We start from the raw sequence: 21226 nt of genomic DNA on the forward strand, positions 1-21226 counted from the left end.
GGGGGTGAATGTGATTTTTTTTTTTTAAAAGTGCAGCAGTGACCTAACACCCCCCCTCCCTCTCTCTCCAGCCTCTTACCCTCCCTCCCTCCCCACCGTTGCAGTATCTTGTTGTGCTGGACTATGAGCCACCAGCCCATCCCGCTGTATCGCAAACACCCCGTAGCGCCTCCCGTCTTGACGAAGCCACTGTCATGTTAAACATTTTCCCTCTCGTCTTCAGCACAGTGAAACAAACCGTCAGCTTGTCGTGTAAATGCTTTAAACACAGCGTAAATGACATCACATTGCTGCAGTGCTGCACTGTCCGTGAAAGGTGTCAGTCGTTTCCTCTGATGCCAAGAAATGTGTCCACTGGCCACTTGGCTCTGCTCTGCTCTGCTTCAGACATCATGGCGTGACAACATGTATTCATTTATATCGGGCTCTTATTACGCAGGTGGACGCCTGCATGAGGAGTAGAGGCGCATTTTCAAAGGCTGCCTGTTCTCCGCGACACAGCAAGATTTCCTGCCACATCCCGCCCGGAGAAATCGACCGCATTGCTTTGTTGGAGGAGCGGACAGACCAAGTCATGTATGAAAACTAATTGCTGGCATGGGTACGCATAGTATCAGAGGAGAAAGGGAAAAAAAAAAATATCACGGTATCAGTGCATGGGTGGGATTCTTCCTCTGCGCTTCATATAGGGCAAGTTATGACAACAAACGGCCACAGTAATGGCAAACAACTGGCGGTAAAACAGCCGTGATAACTGCACTGTGGTAAACCGGTGTTGGCGGACAGTTTTTGACCTTCGTGATTAGTGACGGACTTAAAGCCTGAATTTGACGCCGACCTTAAGCCGCCAGGAGGTTTTTCCAAGAGCGCAACCTATCTCTTCAGAAAGAGCCCCGGACTGCAGTTTCCTTCCTCACACCATCTGCACTGCAATTCATTACAAGCGTGAGATTTATTGGAGATTTAATCCACCTTATTCCTGCGTTACGAACCCTTACGCGGGGGACTTGATACGACCACGTACTGACGCTTTAACTCCTTTGAACACGGCTCGGACGCGAGCGTCGGGACTCTCCTGAGCTTGTGGATTTTTTGGGGATTTCAGTTTTTACATGTTCTGCCTTTAAACCTCAATCGGATCGTACTGGGATTTAAGGTGGGGTTTCATCCAGACGCAGGTAACTGGAAGATACCCCGCGGTCTCTTGTTGATGACACTTCAGCAGCAGATTGTCGCTCATCACGTCCGTTGGATTTTTCAGCACAGCCCCGACCAGCCTAACAAGAAGGTTTTTACGCGTGAATTTGGAATAAATGAACTCTCGCTGCCATCTGAGATTCGTTGTGAATTTATCCAGTGAGACGAGCGCGTGGACGGCGGAAATCATGTGCAATAGGATCAACCCTTTGGCATCTGTTTTATTAGTCCCACTTTTGGTAAGTCACTAAGTAGACTTGGTGAGAAATGTGCAGTGGACTTTGGCACCTCTGACACATGTTTGGATGAAATGTATGTTTCTGTGATGAGCTGAACACTGTCCAAATGATGTGCCGCATTGATTGTGCAAACTACTAAATGTAGCATAATAGGCCTGCATTATTATCTATCTATCTATCTATCTATCTATCTATCTATCTATCTATCTATCTATCTATCTATCTATCTATCTATTTCTGTGTTGCATAATGTGCAAATCTTATCTTTGCTCTACTTTAAAGGCAGCCATTCACAGTAGTCTGCTGGATAATGTGATGTCTGTCTAGCAGAGATGTGTTCAGGTTACTTGTGATATTCATTCCTCACGTGGTGGAGCAGTTATTGATAGTATTAGTGCTGTTCTACTGTCTGTTAGGCAGAGTCCAATGCCCAAAAAACAGCCCTGTCATACTGTAGCTGTACTGTGGCTCCTATAGCTGTGCAGTGAAATGGATGGTGAAACACATGTGAGTTGAATTCCCAGAGACTGGAGCACAAGTGGAAATGGCCGGGCGTGTCTGCATCAGCACGACGCAGAGACCAAGACTTTTCATAAATTAGCAGCAGCACTGAAACACCTCCCATCAGGGCAAATTGCACTGATTGCCGAGTGAGTGGACAGTTTTGCTGTGGAAACACAGAGCTTGAACGATGAGAAAAAACTTGCTCATGTCCTATGAGTTGAGTTTTAAAAGGGATACAGCCAGATGATTATCTTGTTTTATGGTGATTGGAGGCCTCAGCAGCATGTGTGCACTGTGTACATGAGTTAGAGGGCTGCACACCTTTTTGTTTTTGACAATCAGCTTAGCAGGTTTAGAGATGATAAAGAGATACAGAAGCACTGATGCAGCATGATAATGATCTCATGGGCACTGTGAGTGAATGCTGGCAATTACGTTTGCAGCTGGAAATTTTAGCCCCTCTCATCATTTTCCAGTTACTCAATAAGCCCAGCCTCCTTGGATTCAACTCAGCATTTGCTGGAAGTTTGTTACACTCCGGCTTTTGTAATTTCAGCTTGCAGGGCCAGAGAGGTCAGTGTCTGGTCTCTGGAAATACTGTTCACTCAGAGGACATTGGCAACAACAGATGGGAGAAGTGAGGGTCCAGGGTGCCTGCGTTGGCGATAGCAAGGTTGTAAATCTATTAGATTGAGGTGGGGTTAGATGTCAATATGCTTACACTGAAGTCAAGCGAACATCCCTCATCTAGCTCGGCTTTATCCGCATAATACCTTCCAAGACATCCCTTGGGGAAGATGTAGGCATTGGGCAGCTGTGTTGCTACATCAGGGCGTGCAGTGAGTCTTACTGCAGCTTGCAGTGCCTTTGAAAAACACTGACTACCAGCTGCATCTACTGTATGCACCCTCCTTTACTCTTAGTGAGCCTTAGGACTGTATGTATGTCCCCACTAGGCAGAGCACCACCTCTTTGCAACTGTCCACTGAAATTACACAGTCAGATGAAATATGAAAGTTGCCACAAGGTCTTGGCATTGTTCAATGTTCTGACAGATGCCTCTAATGTCTAAGGGCAATAAAAAAAAACCCTACTGTATACGTCATATAAGGCTTTTATGGTGGAAAAAAACAAAACAAAAGCACAAGCAGCTCAGGGCTTTGGCTCACTGTTATTGTTAAGTGTTTCAGCAAAGGTTGAACCTGTGCTTTTGACTGGCTGTGTGAATTGAGCAAATTGAAATTATGTTTGGTTAAAGCTGTGCATCATACAGGTTTTTACGTAAGGGACTTGAAATGATTCCTAAAAACAGAGGTTAATGAGGTTTCTTCTTAGGAGGGTTGATACACTTGAGCCTTATTGGATTTGTAATTTGAATTAGCAGTGCGTGCAGCAGGGCTCTTATGTATTTAGATGTGTTTTTTTTACTAGCTTTGTGTGCTACAGTAAGTGGTGATGATCACGTCTTTGGCTTGTCAATGTGTTGCAGGATGTTACAACAGAAGCTCAGAGCACTTGCTGTCATGTGTTTGTCTAATGAAGTCAGGCAGGATGGTCATTATCATGCATTATTGCCAACACTTCTATGTTTAGCAATGCTAGTGCAGGGAGGGAATGACTGTAGAACAAATTCATACCTCAGCAGGTAATGCATAAAAAGAAAGTGACAATGGCATGCGTGCAGAGTTTTTTTTTTTTCCCTTTAGTTTGCTACATGCGGGCCATGGGGTGAGATTAATGGAGTCTCTCTGCCTTGCCATTCTGTTGCATTGTGTTACAGCAGCTGCTCATGGTGTCATGTGTTAGCATTATGAAATCGGGACCAGTAGAGGGTTATCAGCCAGTGCAGGAATGAAAGAGTAACAGCAAGCATAAGCTATTGATCTGCATTTGGGAGTATAAAAGACTTGATATGAGAATATGTGGACCTGTTTTTGTTGTCTGTATCGGGCATAATAGAGTAGCCGTTTTAGAGTGAGTCATGCTTGCAGCTTGACATTTGCAAAATGTACACATATGCTCCAAAAAATTTTTTTTCAAGCTACTCTAAGATATAATTCAAAGAGTCAAATGGTATAAGTAACTTTTAGCATGCATGATTTTCAGTCAGTCCTACACACAATTATGTACAGCATCACAGTACCGTGTAATATTGTGTGCTGGCTTCGAGTCAAGAGGCTGAGAGATAACAGGCTGATCCATGCATTAACAAAAGGCAGTTTGTTGAAACTGAGAAGGGTCACCAGTCTTGTTATGAAGGAATTTTTTTCTTCACGCTGCCTTTGCACTCATGCATTGTCTGGAAATAAACATCAAAGGATATTATGATGCAAACCACGAAAGACTTAAAAGAAGTGATGTCAGTGAATTAAAAAAAAAAAAACTCTAACCACTTGTTTTTTTTTTTTTTTTTTTTTAATTCTGGACTCTGCATGCAGAAAAGAACCAGTAAAGAAAGGAGAAAATAAGTGCCAATTAAGTTGTTATCAGTCGACAGAATGATGTAGATGTTTCTCCCAAGGCAAGTCAAGTTATTTAGCGCTCAAGATGCATGAAAAAAGTTGAAGAAATGGCGTAATTACAACTAGCCAAAAAGATCAAAGGAGTAGCCACCAAAGCACTGAAGCAATTAAACTAGAGCTAGTCTTCGAATTTATTTTTTAAGGTTAGCGAGTAACAAAGTGACAGGAAAAGGCAGTGTTGCACTGAAAGCATTGAACACCGGAGGAAACACAGGTAAATAACATTCAGGCCTCAAGAGGCATAAAACACTTTCCACTTTTCAACTTTGCTGCATCATGAATTTCAATAGGAGCACAAGGTAAGAGCACTAAAATATTACACTAAAATGCTACTGCAGTGATATTTTACAAGGCGTGAACAGAGCTGTTGATCACTCACATGAGATATTTGACACAGTATGTATAGATTAGCCTGTTTAAAGAATGTTCCTTCTTACTCATCAGTAAGGAATGAAGTATTTGACACTAGTTGAGGACTCAAAAGATATTTTTTGTGCAGCATATTGTGCATGATTTCACCTCATGTGAAAGAGGGTCAGGGGTTTGAATGCAGTGATTAGCTCAGACTAATGGTTTTTCTCTCATGCCTGCACACAGAGTAAAATAATTCCATGCACAGTCCAAAGACATGCATGTGAAGAGGATTGGAAACTTTATTTTTATTTTGTTTGAAGGTGAATGTGACCTGTCCAGAGTGTAATTTGCATCTTGCCCAATGCATGCTGGGAGAGGCTGCTGTTCCCTGTGACCATGAACAGGAAAAGCACTTTTGAAAAAGGATGAATGAACCACATTATTTGCTGAAAGTGACTTGCACTGTTGCTAATGTCTACAAATACTTTACACTCAATCAAGTACTCTGGCAAACACTTGTTTGCAAATGTTCAGTCAATATATTGAGATGAAACAAACTCCCCTCAGCTGCAGGGAAAGCAAAGCAGCAGAAAACTCCTCCAAAACCTCACAAAAATACAATTTAAAAGTGCATAAACCAGAGTAGATAGACTTTATAATTTTTGTAGTCAGTCATGTTTTTTCGTGAACATTCATATTCTGACATGCTATCTTTAGAAATAATGATTGCTCCATGGTTCCTTTTATCTTGGAGGCTTTTAGCCCCTCGCATCTGAGCAGTACATCTGAATAAGGAAAACTGTCATTTATTGTCACAGAGACTGAACATGTGCCTGGAGCATCCCTGTTACCCATGGCTTAAGTTGCTGTTTGTTTCTGACAGCGACTGAAAACCAGGTGAGCACAACGAGCACTAGTGCCTTAAAGACTGACCTGCTCGGCACTACTTCATGAGTGTCGCATGTAAAATGGAGAAATTGGGTGTAACCAGAATGTACAATGGGAGCTGGAGTATGGGTCTATTGGGGGTAGCAGCTGAGAGTCATTGTGAGAGACTAGCTGTCTGAAGGGGGCTACAGATTCACATAAAGATCTATACAGAGAGAACAGAGAGCTAATTCTTTCAGGAATAACTGTGCAGGATGTGGTATGATATTGAATGCCCAGCTGAGCTCAGTAGTAAGCAGCTGTTACAATCCAAACATACCATATTCAACCTGTCTAGAGCAGATAGAGTCCTGACACACATATCAAATTGGGAAAAAAACATTTCACCTGCTGTCGTGCATATGGCATTTAAACTGCAAAGGAGCATCACATTTTATACCCATGCGATCTACTGCATGGTACCAGCCAGTCGTCCGTTCCTTCTGTTGGCTCGGATAGGAAAATCATTGGTGGCATCTGTCTCCCTCAAGAACCACTGTTGTGCAGTCACCCTGCTACTGTTGCAGACTTAAACTGTTGCTCCTGACGCTGCGTGTCAGAGCCTTTTATATGGTCATTTAAATAAAGTGATATGATATCACTATGTAAACATGAAGCTATGTCTGGATGTAGTACAATATAATAGCAAAGTCCCACTGATGTCTTACACTGCAGCTTCCAGTCTTGTACTGTTTACCTGAAGGTGACATTGATTTAGATCATGCTTTCAGTAGCTGCATCTGGTCATATTGATCAATATCTTCTACCAGAACAGCATTTCCCTTTGGCTCTCTCTCGAAAGCCAATTAAGAGTGCTACATGCTCTCATACAAAATTTGAAATGCACACAAAAACTATCTATCCCACAGTCCCATTAAATAATGCATAAGAACAATATATTATTGTGCAGGGCTTAGTACCACAGGTCTTACTAGCCCTATTAAGACTTTCTTCTCTGACCTAAGAAATATTGGACAAAACTGAGGCATTAAGAAAAAGATAATGCCTCCATGATTTACCCCTACTGACTATGCCACTATGATGAGAGATCATTCTATCCTTACATATTGATTAGTTTGTCAGAGAGTCATATGGCATGCTCTTCATCAGGCTGCACTAGCATCAATGGAGATGTCAAACTCTTCTGCCTATTAAAGGCTGGAGGACTGCAAAAGCATCAACTATTCTAGTGAAGCAAATGGTTAAGAGCTTCAACCTTCACATTATGTTTTCTCTGTTTGGTTGAATGTCTGGCTTTAATAGAGACACATGCATAATCTAGCACCCCAGTGCAAAAACAAAAAGTCTGTGAATAATATCTTGTCACTGACTGTATTTTTATCTAGTTGTCTATTAAAAGTATCTATGCATGCTGTTCCGGGACAGCTGTCGGGATGTGTTTCACTTCATACTGTTTGATGTTGTGCAACCACAATAGGGTATTGTTTTCTTACATATAGGGGAAGAAGAATCAGAGACTATTATTACAAAAGTTTTTTTTCTGTGCTTTAATTTTTCCACAGAGTCCCAATGTCTTAATACTTAATCAAAGAGATGTTGAATTCTGAGAGATGCCTGCTTGGCCTCTTGATTTTTCGCTTCTAGAGCTGACAAACAATAGTGAGGGAAAAAAAAACTCATCTAGCCTTGATTAAATCTCTGTCAAGCCTAATGTCTGTGAGGAGAATGTCAAAGGACCACTGCTGCATTGATACAATTCCAACAAGGCTTGATCATCACAAAAATGCAGAGCTTAAAGAGATGAAAAATACATTACCTCAGAGGAACAGCAGTATCCACGCATTTGGCTCGCATTTGTGCGCAGGCGTTGCTGCTGCATATGTTGTTTGATGTTTATCTAATATGCACACAAGAATCATAAACTGATAATTTACTGCCTTGGGCTTTTTTTTTTTCTTTTTTGAAACAATAGCAACCTAGCAGGTTTATGTCCAGGTGTGGTGTACTATTTTTCTGTAAAGCTGCACATTGTTGACGTTTAAATCTTGGAGATCTTCAAAAGCTTTATAGCTCTGAAATACACATTTTCCTCAGAATAGATTGAAGGTACAGCTACTGCAGAAATGTAGCACAAAGAATTGTTAATTGGTGTTTTCTGTAGTAATGGATGCGGAATGTCGTCATTATGGCCGTTGCAGATTAAAAGTCTGATTATCTGATTTTATGATTGATTTTCTTTTCCAGTGTTAATGTGAAATCAAGAAACATGAACATGAATTTTTTTCCATAACAGACAAAGGTTAACCTGATAACCTACTTAATGAAGTGTTTATGCAGTGTGATCTATTTATTTGGCTGCACTTTTCTTTAAGTAAGCAATATAACGCATTGATCAGCACATTATTGCACATACGTGAGCAGAAGGACATTTAAGCAGGGTGGATTTCATGCTGATGCAGAGGTTGAACTGTGGCTCAGAAAATCTGTTCCTCAGTTCAACATCTACTGTATGTTTCTATCCTTGTTTCCAAATTGCATGAACTGCTGCTTTTTCTAACACTGAGTTAATTTCAGCAGTTCTTCATTTTTGGTGATATTTAAGGTCTCACTTCTTGGAATTGACGTTTGTATCCCTGGAGTGTGCCCAGTGACTCCCATGTGTTCACAGACTGACTTGTTGTTTAGTAGGCCGTATAAATCCTGCAGCACCTGAAATTTTCATGCGTTTCCTGCATTCACTGCTTGAATGTAGCATAGATTAGCATAATGTAATTTACATGATATAGCTATAGCTTTTTTTCACGGTTAGGGAGCACCCATTCTCAGTCCTTTCTATGGATATCCACCCACCTATTCATTTACACTACGTTGCCAGTTTATTAGTCTAATTCAACAAGTCCTGCAATGAATCCTACCTTCATGACAGTTACAATGTTCAGTTTTTGTTGAAACGGTTTTAAAGAGGTGTTGATTTAAATGTAGTTCTGGTACTTTGTACAGGTTTTTTTCTATTATTTTGTCCAACCCATTTATATCAATGAGGGTAAAATCTAAATAACAGGAACAGCTCTCTGTGTAATGAATTAGAGATGCTTAGCCACCACAGTACCCCCAAATTAAGAATTCTTAGGCTATGTCCCAGTTTCATACTACATACTAAATGTAAACAATATGCATTATGCATGAATCATTTTAATATATTGTTTTTGCAGTTAGTATACAAGACATCAGCACTTTCCAGTTTTATGCACTAGAAATGATACACTTTGTTCATCACTATGAATCCCACTGTGGGAACTTTAAACTTTACAAAGAGAAAGCAAAATATCACCATAAAAATGTAATACTGTTGTAGGTCCTCCATTTCTTTTGTTCGTTGCGTTGTGGAAGAATAGTGTACATCAACAGCTCACTCAAAAATCATCAATTTCTTCATATGTGCTCTGTACCTAATCTTGCCACTATTCCAGTGTGAACACAATTACATGCTCTAAACCTCCTAAGAATTTATAGTGTAACTTGGGACTCAGCTTTCGGTCGTTTTATTTTGGAATCATTTAACAATTTAAACAGGGTCTAATAATACCTCCAAATCCCCAGAAATGTGTGCATGGATGTGTATATACATGTATCTGTTTGTCTAGCTGCCCATCTGTCTGTCCTTGATGTCACTGTCTCTTAGAGCTACTCTAGCTTATTATCTTTGGCTAATTTGTACATATTAACAGAGTCTGTTTTAGACAGTGAAGGGACAAACCAAGGAGAAACTTGATATAAAAACAACAATAAGGCTGTCATTTGTGCATTTGGTTTGTAATTATGTTGAACACTGCAATGTGTTGTGATTAAAACTTAGTTGTTACACCATTTCCAGACAGTGAACAGCAACATCCGTGAAAATCGGGAAAAAAAACAACACACAGTGCCTCAAAGAGGATTTCTGTCAAAACCTTTTTGAGGATGCTTCTGCCCTTTAGTGGGGCACTGACAATATCCAAAAAACTATCTTTATTTCTTTTGGAACAGAGCCTCATGTGAAGTGGATCAAGTACACGCTTTGTGCAGCTACTGCCAAGTCACAATGCAGCTTCAGCCAAATATAGCCCATAAAAGACTATAATGGGACAATCTCTGTACCGTACTTGTGGTTAAAGCCCTTGGAATACCTATTTACTGAAAGGATACAAAGCAACAGAAAGTGCTATTTTACCATTTAGTGCAAAGAAATTGCCATGCTGACAATGTGAGCACTTTGACTGTCATGTTTTGCACTAAAGACAGTATCCTAAGTGTGACCGCCTATTGTGCCCTATATAAATGGAAATCTATTCAAGGGAATGAGGCTTGTTAGTCCAGCACACCAGTTCACTTTTTGTAGGACACTTATGGTCAGCTGGGATGATCAGGTCGCTGCCAAATGCCTTCAGTTGATCCAGTGCTGTTGTTGTAATTATCAATGCCGAGGGCTTCTCTGAGCTGCTCTCGATAAGCCCGTCTAGCAAATGCCGTAAATTCTAATGTTAGGGTTGTGATTTTTTATTTATTTATTTATTTTTTTTGATTTTCCTACATTAAACGCATGCAAGCACTAGCCATTGCAAAGGCAATACTCTGCCCCATATACTGCTATCTGAAAATTAGAAGTCTCTCTCTGGAGTCCAATTAACCCACAGCACTACCAGAAGATTTTTAGGAGGGTTTTTTTATTCTGAACTGCCCAGTTTCTAAACTGGCATGCTTACATAAGACAAACCAGCCGAAGGACGAGTGGTTTAGCATACCATGTTCTCGATTAAATCTTTTGTGATGTGGGGAATCATCTGCAAGGGCCTTTACTGAGGGCAGGTGCTTGACATTGACTTACATGAGATGTGAACTGGCAAAACAAAAGCAACTCAAACTTAACCATTAAAAGAAAAACAGCAGTGGCATAACAGTCTCAGCCCTTAGCGTACCTGTCTGTCAAGATGCATTGAGACATGCCAACCAGACTCGTGTCAGAGAAAACGGTGCCCAGTAGAAGGTCAGCTCTATATCATCTTCATACGAGCGGTGCTGAGATGTGAAACAATATGAAAGCTTTATGGTTTGATACCGGCATCAATATAATCTGTGGCAAACTAGCAAATAAACCAGCCTAGCAATGTAAAGTGATAATATCGTTAAAGAGTGATTATCTTCCAACAGGCAATAGCAGCATGCTTTTGGCCTTTCGGAGCCATCCATGCTTACTGTTATTGATGATGCACTTTGACGGGCCTCAGCAAGATCAGTTCATTAGATTGGCCTGACAAACTACTTTCTCTATCGAGAAACTTGACAGATGATGACTGGATGCAGTCATTGTGGGCTGGGTGTCTATTGACTAAAAGGGCCTCATTTATGGTGGCCAGGATTAGTGATGCAGGACATTCATAAAGCGTGTCAGCCTCCTCCTGGAGGTTTGGATGGACGGATGGTTGAAGGCTCCGGGCTTATTCTGCAGAGCTACATGTACGATTTAACTAAGCAGAGATGGAAAATAAAATATGTTTACAGATTTACTCTTCTGCAAAGATATTGGTACTTGACCTCATGTTTACCATTCTGCATGAATGTATAATTTACTATGTTTCAAAGGGAAATATTGAACTTTTTGCTACACCACATTCATCTGATAGCTGTTTGTACAAGACCTTAAAATGGACAGTCTTAAACCAGCACTCTGAGAAGGCAATGGCTTTTTTCTCCTGAGCGTTTTGCTTCATACTTCATACATACTTCAGCACATTTCACCGCTTTATTCAGCAATTACTTTTACTGTGGTAAATGAATTAATACTTAAAAATTAATATTGAATATAATAATAATAATGTAAGGATCCGATAACTTTTTGTGTCATTGGGTCTCAGTTTGTTTGAGCCTGCTCATACTTCAATCTGACACTCAAGTAGGGCTGCAACAAATAAGTCATCAATCTATTAAGTGTTTGATCCTTTAAAATGCCCCCCAAGAGTGAAACGATATTCAGTTTAGAGCTGCAATTGATGATCCTTTTAAAATTATCAATAAATTTATTTTGCTTATTAAAATGTTCACAATAGAGAAGCTGTAACAAGGGGGTACATGATTAATTATTTGCCAGAAACTTTCATTTTCTGTTGGTTTGTACTCTTAAATATCTGCTCTACTTTTGGAACAGAGGATAATATTGGATGCACTTTTCAAATAGTTTTACATTGCAGATATCACTTTCATAGCGTTTATCCTATATTTATATTCATCCAGTGAGTCCAGTATCATATTGTCCCATTTTTCACAAAATTAGTTAATGACAGAAGCAACTTGAGAAAGTGTCACTTCAAGGATTAAAGAACTGCCTCTCCAGTCTTCATAGCTTCAGGAAATTCTTATTCATGTAGCCTACACAAATCTGTACGAAAAGTGTCTGAGATCATGCTGCAGAGATGATGAGACGTTAATTTAGGGAGCATGTGCTGTCACTGTCTCTGATTATTAATCCTCCATACCAAAGGCAACGTAGATTTGTCAGGATTTCCATGCCTCAGCTCAGCACTGAGGTACGATTTGAATCTCAGTAATGATAATTGTTGACTGAGCTTGGCCCCTGTTACCTTACTTTCACAAATAAAGCGTCCATAAATGGCACAAATACATTGTCTAATTGGTAACTTGTTGTGTGTTAATACGACAAACTGTGAAATATAATACTTAAAACAGTTGCCCTTTCCTCTTGTCTCATACTTTGTTTGTTTTGCTAGATGATTGGGTGCCTCTTTGTGAGTACACGTCTCTGCGGAAATAAAGCTCCGGTTCAGGATGAAAAGGAGATAACGTCTGAGAAATCCTCTAACTGAAAGAGCGCATGGCATTAGCTCAGTAATAGCAGATGGATACCCCTTTGATCCCCAGTTGGGGAGGAGAAGTCGATTGAGTGACTGTGATAAGACATTCAGCAGTTAAGCACTTCCATTGTATCTCGACTTGACTGTATTTAGACTACACAGGCATTTTAATAACACCATTATTTAAAGAGAGGATTGAAATTGAATTACAACATACATATGTTTCTTTGCTATCATTGCCAAAATCTTGGTAGTATTTTAAAAATGGCATAATTGTGTAAAAAGTGCTTTGAAGTCTGAATCACATGTACTGACGTTAACAAGACGATGTTCGTGAAACGTGTTCGTCAAGAATGCGCAGTCCGTTATACAGCCTTGAGTGTCAAATCCAATCATTAAATTAAAGAATTCCTCTTGAATATCTTTACAGCTGCAAAACTCTTTGAATTTTGACATGTCAGTAATTTTTAGATTAGACAGCTGAGCAAGCAAGACACTTGGCAGCTGGCTGTCACTTGAGTAGCTTTGGGGAAGAGACTTCATCGTATTAGACAGTGAAATGCGTTGTGCATTTTACGGTCTTCAGTGATGTCCCCTGTGATCATTACAAATAGCCACAGGAAATTCAATTTTGAATCACACATTTAAAAAAATTTGTGGGATTAAGATGCTAATGATAAGATGTGTTTGCGAAAGCTTTGTGAAACACATGAAAACCAAGTTCACTGGCCATATATAGATTGTCTTTCTATAGGGAAAAAAAGAAAAACACCTTTTCACTCAGGTTAAAAAAAGAAAAAAAAGAAAAAAAAAAGTGGACTAACGTGGAATGATAAGACACATCAGTATTATTTGATGGGTTGCCATGGCAGCAAACATTCGTCAAACCTGTTAGGCGTTTGTGGCATCCTGGTGGCTCAGCTGGATAAAGTGTGTGTCATGTAATTGTGATATGCTATGTTTGAATCCAGCAGGGACACTTGGTTACATATCAATCCTTGTCCCATCTTTTCCTCCATGTTTCAGCACTGTATTCAACTATAGAAATAACCGCCATGACAGTTAGAAAGTGAAGCTCTTATCCGACTAAATATGGAAGGAAAGACATTTTCAGCAAGATGCTCTGATTTACTACACTTCAGCTTAGGCTATGACAGAAAATCATGAATGTTTTTTACAATATATTGATGGATGGTGATTTAAAAAGTCCCTATATTGTGTATGTGTTCACAAGCAGTGAAACTTTAAATTAAACTGTCCTTTTGAATTGGATAGGCAATAAAGACACGTGAAGGTATAAAACAAGCCTTATTCAAACCAGATGCACCTCCATGTTTGACTTGAGGGGAAGTGTTTCTCTCAGCATGGCTCGAGTCTAATCGGTCGCCTAACATATGGCTGTTGAGCCTACAGCTCCATCATTCTGGTCCAAGGACACTTCATAGACTCCAAATGATTTGGCTCCAGGTGAAATACTTTTTGTGTGACAGAGAGGGGCCTATGACAGTGATGGTCATGTGATACTAACATTAACAGAACTGCTGTACAGTAGCTGTCATGGTCACCATGATGTCCTCAGTTTATATAGTAATTAAACCTTTTGTGTTATCACAGAGAATCTTATTTTGTGTTTCTGTGATGAATTTTCAGATTTAATGGCTTATCTATAATCTCTGAGAAGTCTTTTTCATTTAACTGACATAGAAGACTTCACTGTAATTACTCCAGGAGTTAGTGAACATTTAGATCATACTGTTCACTCAGGTAATTTGATATTTAATACAAAAGTTAAAAGGTTGTTTCAACCTTGCACCCTGACATTTAAAGCAAAAGTCCTCTGAGACTTCATTTAAAAAATTTTGTCCTCCAATGTTGGGTAAAAAATCTGCCACATACGCTTGTCTTGTCATTATCTGGGGGCAGGTGTGTTTGCAAAAATCAGTGACTTAAATAACTTTACTGTGGCGCTAGAAGAAAAGTCAAGGGGTCACCAAAGTCATTAAGATTTAATATCTGGGAACCATAAATGTCTGAGCCAAAGGTTTTGCCAGTGCATTTAGTGGATACTATTACACAGGATAGGTGAAAACTTTGACCTGCTGGCAGGGCTAGTTGAAGTCAGAGGGTCATGGCAGTCATTAGGATTCATTCGTCAAACCATGAACATCTGCACAACATTTCAGGGCAATAAATCCAATAATTTCACAAAAGTTTACCAACTGAACAACTGAACAACTTTGCTAGCATGGCTAAAAATTAGGACAAAAGTGATCTAAGCTAATGACAACATGGTTGACAAGTACACCAAAGCCCATAGATTGTATATCTATGTGTATATCCAGATGTGGATGCTGAAATGATATAAAACTCAAGACCTCACAAAATAGAAAAAAATAATTTTTCTGTCTTGAGTCATACACCATTTACACTATTTAAGTCAGTTCATGCATTATTATCTTCAGCTGCTTTCAGGATTTGACACTAGCTTTTCACTTTATGTATGTCTTGTTTGGACGCTCGGCCATGCTACATAGAAAGGTGACATTGATTTTTCTCTCCAGTATTTTGCATACCATTTACATTTAATTTGCCTGGTAGCATCATAATTTAGCACTATGAGCAGGTGCCTTGTAGCTACTAATTTAGCCATAGTTTCAAAAAGCACCTAATGCACAGCTCCGTTCACCATTTCCTACTGCCCCCACCCCATTATAATGCACGCAGAATTGAAGTTCATTATGGTTCCCATTAAAAGCCTGCCTGACTATTATTCAAATATGTAATTATTTTCACAGTAATATGTTTGACTTGGAGTTTGTGATTGTTAGGAACTCCCTGTTAATCATGTTGGATCAGATTACTGTAGAATCTTACATAGGCAATCATCTTTACTTTGCGCAACAGTGATCCTCACAGGTGATCCAATTGTCTCCTATAAATGAGTTTTTAGGTTATATGCTGATAACCAGAATGAAGTTATAAAGTTGTTGGTGTGGCAGGTGATGAAGTGCCTCAGCAAGCAATTTACATATATGGGAAAATCAATGTAGATATGCCAGAAAAAAAAGAGTAAGCTGGATTTACAATGTAAATGTAAGAAGTATCTCTGTTAATGTTGCGCAATCATAATACCTCTGCTACTTGGGGATGTCAGATGGAGCTGTACTTCAACAGATGCACACAGTTTTGATCAGCGATTTATTTTCTGGGCATATAAATATGAAATACTAATGTGAAAATATGAAGGAAAATTATAGTGACAACATGTTTTGCATGAAATATACTCGGGTGTACAGTTTACAGCATGTACAGTGTTTGCTCTTTTTAGTGGATGACTAATTTACATAAATGACATGTACAGTGGACTTCTAATTTCATGTTGGTAGTCAGGAAATGGAGAATTGGTAATAAATCTTGACAAACTCAGGAAGATTTTTTTCACTAATCTGATTCACAAAATGTTCCTGTTTCTGGTGACAGTAAGCAACATCACAGAAAAGCACCATGAAAGAGACTTTTGACTTTGAAGTAGCTAAATTAAAATGACAAAGGCACATGTGAAAGACATACTAAGATGAGTAACAATTAAGTATGAGTCAGCTTTTAAATCTTTTGGGACAAAAGCTTGCCTTGAATATGAAAACATTAGAGAAATCACAGCCACAGCTGACTTACAGTTTTAATTTAAAATATCAAGATATCATAGCCAGTTTAAGTTTACCAGGCGAAGCCAGAAACAAAGGATTGTGGATGACAAAGATCTGACGTAAGGCTATGTTTTAGAATAATAAGCATGGAGAAAAGCAGTGCTGCTTTTATTATTATGTTTTAGACATTTATTTGCCTTTAATTGATAGACACAGTGAAGACGAACAGGAAATGCAGGGTAAGAGAGGAGAGGAATGACCAGGGACTCGCTGCTTAAGGCATGTACACCTATTTGGTATGTTACCGAACCACTTTTCTATCAGGGCACCCCCAGCTTTGTTACTTCTATAGCGTATAAAGCAAGGGTAGATGTTTCTGCATGCTTTTTGAAATAGGCAATTAAACGGTGTCCATATGTTACAGTACAAAATTCATGATTTTAGGTACTCATCCCTGGCTGTGTTCCCTGGGATGGAGGCTGTCCATGAATAATTAGCTCAGTTTGAGCTTACTCGTTAAGAAGCTTAGAAGTGCTATGAGCACATAAGTATAAGCCGGCTTAGCGAGGTAAGTCTTGTACACCAACTATTGACCACATGTTCTTGGGGTGCACAGATATTTTTCCAGCATCTTTAATAGGTGGTATACTAGAGCCCGATCGTCTGTCGGATTACGGTGTCTTCTGAACCTGGAATCAAGAAGACGTAAAAGGCACCAGTGGAAATGCTACAGCACATGAAGAGCTGAGCTGTCATCCACCACTACTGCAGACTCTACTTCTACATCCTGTAAATGCTTGAAATGATTATGATAGGAGCAGTAGTTGGGATTGACATTGAATCAACCTGCCATGTGCAGGTTACACTGGCAACAAATGAAGTCTCTAAAATGAAGTCTTTATGATATCGTTCCCTTCATTTGGACCATAGCATCTATGAGAAAGTAATAAGCGACTGACCCTTTATGTCAGCCTGTCTAAGCTGTGATGGCAATGTCAGTAGGATAAGAAATGTATAATGGCCTTGTAGTCCCTGTTGCCTTTTAAAGGCACCCAGATTTTCCAAGCCATTACCTTTGAGAGATGAGCACCACTAAAGAGCGAAATATCCTGTTTGAGCAGTGTTTCACACCAGCATTGACTCACACAGAAGGGGACCTTGTTTTTGTCAGTAAATCAACATGGCCTGTGAGTCTTGTGGCTGCACACAAGGGGGAATCATTGGCAGGTCCCATCCTTCAGGTTTGCCTTTGTTCTCTGCATAGTAGACTGTTTCCACTAGTTACCAGGACTATCACAGACCTGGAAGGTGCTGCAGTGGAGGCTCACTTTCTGTCTATGAAAACAACATCTGCAATAATATGACACATTTTCTGGCGTGATTGCAAAGCTAATTTGAACACAGTTACCTATTAAACAGGACAAGAATAGTAAACATTTCTATTTCCGGGAGGTAGAGGATTAAGACTTTAGCACCATGAGAGCAAATGGTGCATATCACAAGTGTACCGCATATAGCAACCAGCTAAGTGCCAATAAATGTACCCTTTTGTAATTCAGGCGGAGATTTCTTCATCCACCATTTCCCCTTGAGATCTTTTTTTGGAATTACAATAAAGCTCCATCTGTCCATCCATTTTGAAAGTAGTTCATACAGCACAAAAAAACTCTCGAGCCTACTCTTAATGACAGAACTGGATGAGATTTGAAGAAAATTTAAAGGGGGATCTTGTGCACTTCAATCACCTCAAAGGAGCAGACATTGTTGCAGAGAAGAGAATCTCTGGGTCATTTCACAAGGGCTGTACTCACTGAGAGCACTGGACCATTCATATGCATTGAATTTTGTTAAGCAGCTTACATCTTAATGTGCACGGCGTCTTCATCCACACCAAAACATTGATTAGCAAGCGTACTCTAGTGTCGTCTTTTGCCCGGATACAGTATCATCTCTACCAGATTTTAAGAAAGTGTTTCAGTTTTGTTTAATTATGCATGTTAACTTGTTTGCTTTCCGTTTTAACTCTGTTAAGAAATATATAAAATGGCCCCTGGCGAATGAATCTGTAGCGGCGTAATGTCTACATGTGGTGTGCACTGTATACAAGATTTACTGTACATGTTAACTGCAGGCTTGATTTCTCGCAGATCACACTCAGGCTAAAATAAAATGTCATGTTTTCAGCACACTGTCTCACCCACCAATGAAGATACATCTAAAGGAGGAATGACGCAGATGTTACTGTCAGCAGACTTCTTTCTGCATGTATCTAAATTTGGAGCAGGGCCATGTAATATCAGTTTAGAGTCAGTTTATTACAGAAAAAGAGGATTTTGGGCTGGATTGCACATCTTCGATACTAATTTGACAGCTGTTTCATTTCATAAATTTTATTATAATAGGATGACAATAATGTGAGAAATCCTTTGTGCTGAGCTTTGACACTCTACTACTGTTGTTAATCCACTGTATTCCTGCTGAAAGTTTGCCAGTATAATACCCCAAGCAATCAAGAGAACATTACTCATTCATTGTGTGTATTTTAGCCCATATTATTGAACGTCTTATATGGGTGTTGGACATATTCTTTAGGTAGAAAGCAGTTTTAGAAACGCATGCTACAGACAGCTGCGTAGCTGCAGGGCTGGCAGGGCTCTGACTACATGATCAGATTTCACTGATTTCCTGTATCCAGTTGCTGCAAAACCACAAGAGAGGATCAATTTAACATGGCAAAATTTAACTCTTAATTGTCTTGGTTAATTTAAACACACTACATTTGAGATGTGGAGATGGAAGGAGGCACATTTTCAAACACAGTTTCAGTTCACTGCTCTACAGCTCGCTCCTGCTATTGGCATATAGTCACACTGTATCCATTATTAATCACACGGGTCTCAAGGACGACGTCTGTGCAAATTAGTATGCAGAGAGCGCGAAGATCACTTACCAGCAGTGACTTCAGAATTAAGTATTAAAAACAGAATTCTGGCCTTTCTTTCTATATGCCGGGGCCGTATCTTTCTGCTGCACAAAATGGCCACGGGGATTTAACTAGAAATTTCAGGCTTCACAGTGTTTGCAGTGAAATTCTCTGTGCATGACAGATAAAGATGTTGCTATAACATAAATATTTTTACCTTCATCTTCTTATCTTGGTTTTTGAATAGGGCCCTGCAAAAAAAAAAAAAAAAGAAAAGGGAAGATTCATTGAATCCCCTGCTGAACTCTTTCTTTACAGTATGTGAGCGTTTGAGTTATAATCATTGCTAACTGAGCAAATCTCCATATGAAGCAGATTTTATTTTAGTTTACATCAGCAGAAGGATTTTGCACAGTTATCAAGGAATCGTAGCTGTTCCGATTTCCCTTTATTACTTTATTAATTATTTTAATCCAGCATGGACAATAAACTAACTTCCAACTTCATCTGCTGATGAAGCTTAGGTTGCACCAGCTGTTAGTAACTTCAAACTTATCCTTGTTTTAGCGGAAGTGTTTGCTAAATGGAAATTTTATGCATCACTGAATTAATATGGATGTCACTGTTTAAAGTGGTTCCTACGTCTCACTAAATATAAAACCCAGTAACTGGCAGGTTTAACTGTTGCCTAAGTGACAAAACTAACGTTAGCTTAATAAAAATATTTGGAAGAGTGAAAGGTTTAGCTGACCTGACACTTAATCAAAGTACTGTTTAATTTAATGATGAACATTTTGAATTACATTTCACAAAACGCACAGTATACCTCATATTACAAAATGTTATGCCAATTGAATAACATCAGTCACTTTAGCCTAGTCTGATATTTCTCTCCCATGAATGTTGCTAACTCTGAATCCCACATTTCTTCTTCTATGCAACCAAAATCATTTTTCAAAGGATCTGCAATAAAGTTTAATATGTTGTTTGCTCTTCTAAAACTGAATTATGTTACAGCTCTTGATGCTACGGTGACTTCTTGTTTTCACAGATATAGGGCTTTTGATTAGATGGACCAGCTGATATACATATGACTAAAGTCTTAACTAAGACACTACTTAAATTTTAATAGTGGAACCCATATGTAGTAAATCACTATCTTAAAACTAGCAAGTAGTTTCTGAGCACTTATGAAGGACTTTACACATAAATATAGAAACGTATTTACAACTAGCAAGTGGGACCCAATTCAGGTGATATGATTGACAGCTCCGCAACAGCTACTAAATGGATTTCCTGTTGTGTTCTATGCTGTTTTATACAATTATATTTTCCAAGTTGATAAGTTGATACAAATTTTTTTTAATGCCTGTGGTGCCTATTCCAGCTAATATGAGGGGGTGGCTGTTCATAAACCCACATTCACTCATATTCTGACTAGAAATAGAAAAGCTTCTATTGCAGTAAAATAAAAAATCTTGGCTCATAGAGGGCAAAGGTTCACAGATGAAGTCCCATTGAAAATCCCTTATCAAAATACAGAAAGCTATTATGGTAAGTTATTAAATTATCTTGTGGATGACTCTAGTCTAACTAAAGGTCCTCTTTCATGTAGGGAACTATGGTTGAAAGGCAAGGCCATGTCAGTGCACACTTAATGCCTGACATTCAGCTAATGAATCGTCATGCTGTAATATATTCATCCCCCTGCTGTTTTTTGAGAACAGGTTAGATTCGGATACAGAGGGCTTCATCACCGTTTCTGCTACCTTCTACACACTTTCAGTGTATCAGTGGGTGAACAACACTAGTGAGTAGGAACAAGTCATGCAACTGCTCATGGGCATCAAGCTTAAAACTGTTTCACTTTTCCATCAACAGCAGCGTGATATTACTGGCTCTCTCACTGAAAAGGAGGAGTCAATTGACTGGTGAGCAGAAAGGGATTTGGGTAGTTCAAGAAAGTGAAAGTAGTAGTCTCAAGTTTCTTTTCCAGTAGAATTTCACCTTCCCAAAAACCCTTTTGTAACACTTAAAAGTAGCGATGAACCCTCAAGAAATTGCACAAGAACAACAGCATCTAATGGTGAAAGCATCGTTTTCTCTG

General features: G+C 39.3%; 1 protein-coding gene across 1 annotated transcript in view; it reads left to right on the top strand.

Annotated features, from left to right (window-relative positions):
* Positions 1-316: 316 nt before the first annotated feature.
* The window catches only part of lrfn1 (leucine rich repeat and fibronectin type III domain containing 1), a 103306-nt gene continuing 82396 nt past the window's right edge, over positions 317-21226 (top strand). The window contains exon 1 of the mRNA XM_023408512.1: positions 317-1436. The gene's annotated coding sequence lies outside the window, so the exon portion shown is untranslated. The remainder of the gene's footprint in view (positions 1437-21226) is intronic.

This window comes from Seriola lalandi, unplaced genomic scaffold, assembly GCF_002814215.2.
Source record: "Seriola lalandi dorsalis isolate HSWRI2012SDOR001 ecotype SW California unplaced genomic scaffold, Sedor1 jcf7180002054365, whole genome shotgun sequence".
Lineage (NCBI taxonomy): Eukaryota > Metazoa > Chordata > Actinopteri > Carangiformes > Carangidae > Seriola > Seriola lalandi.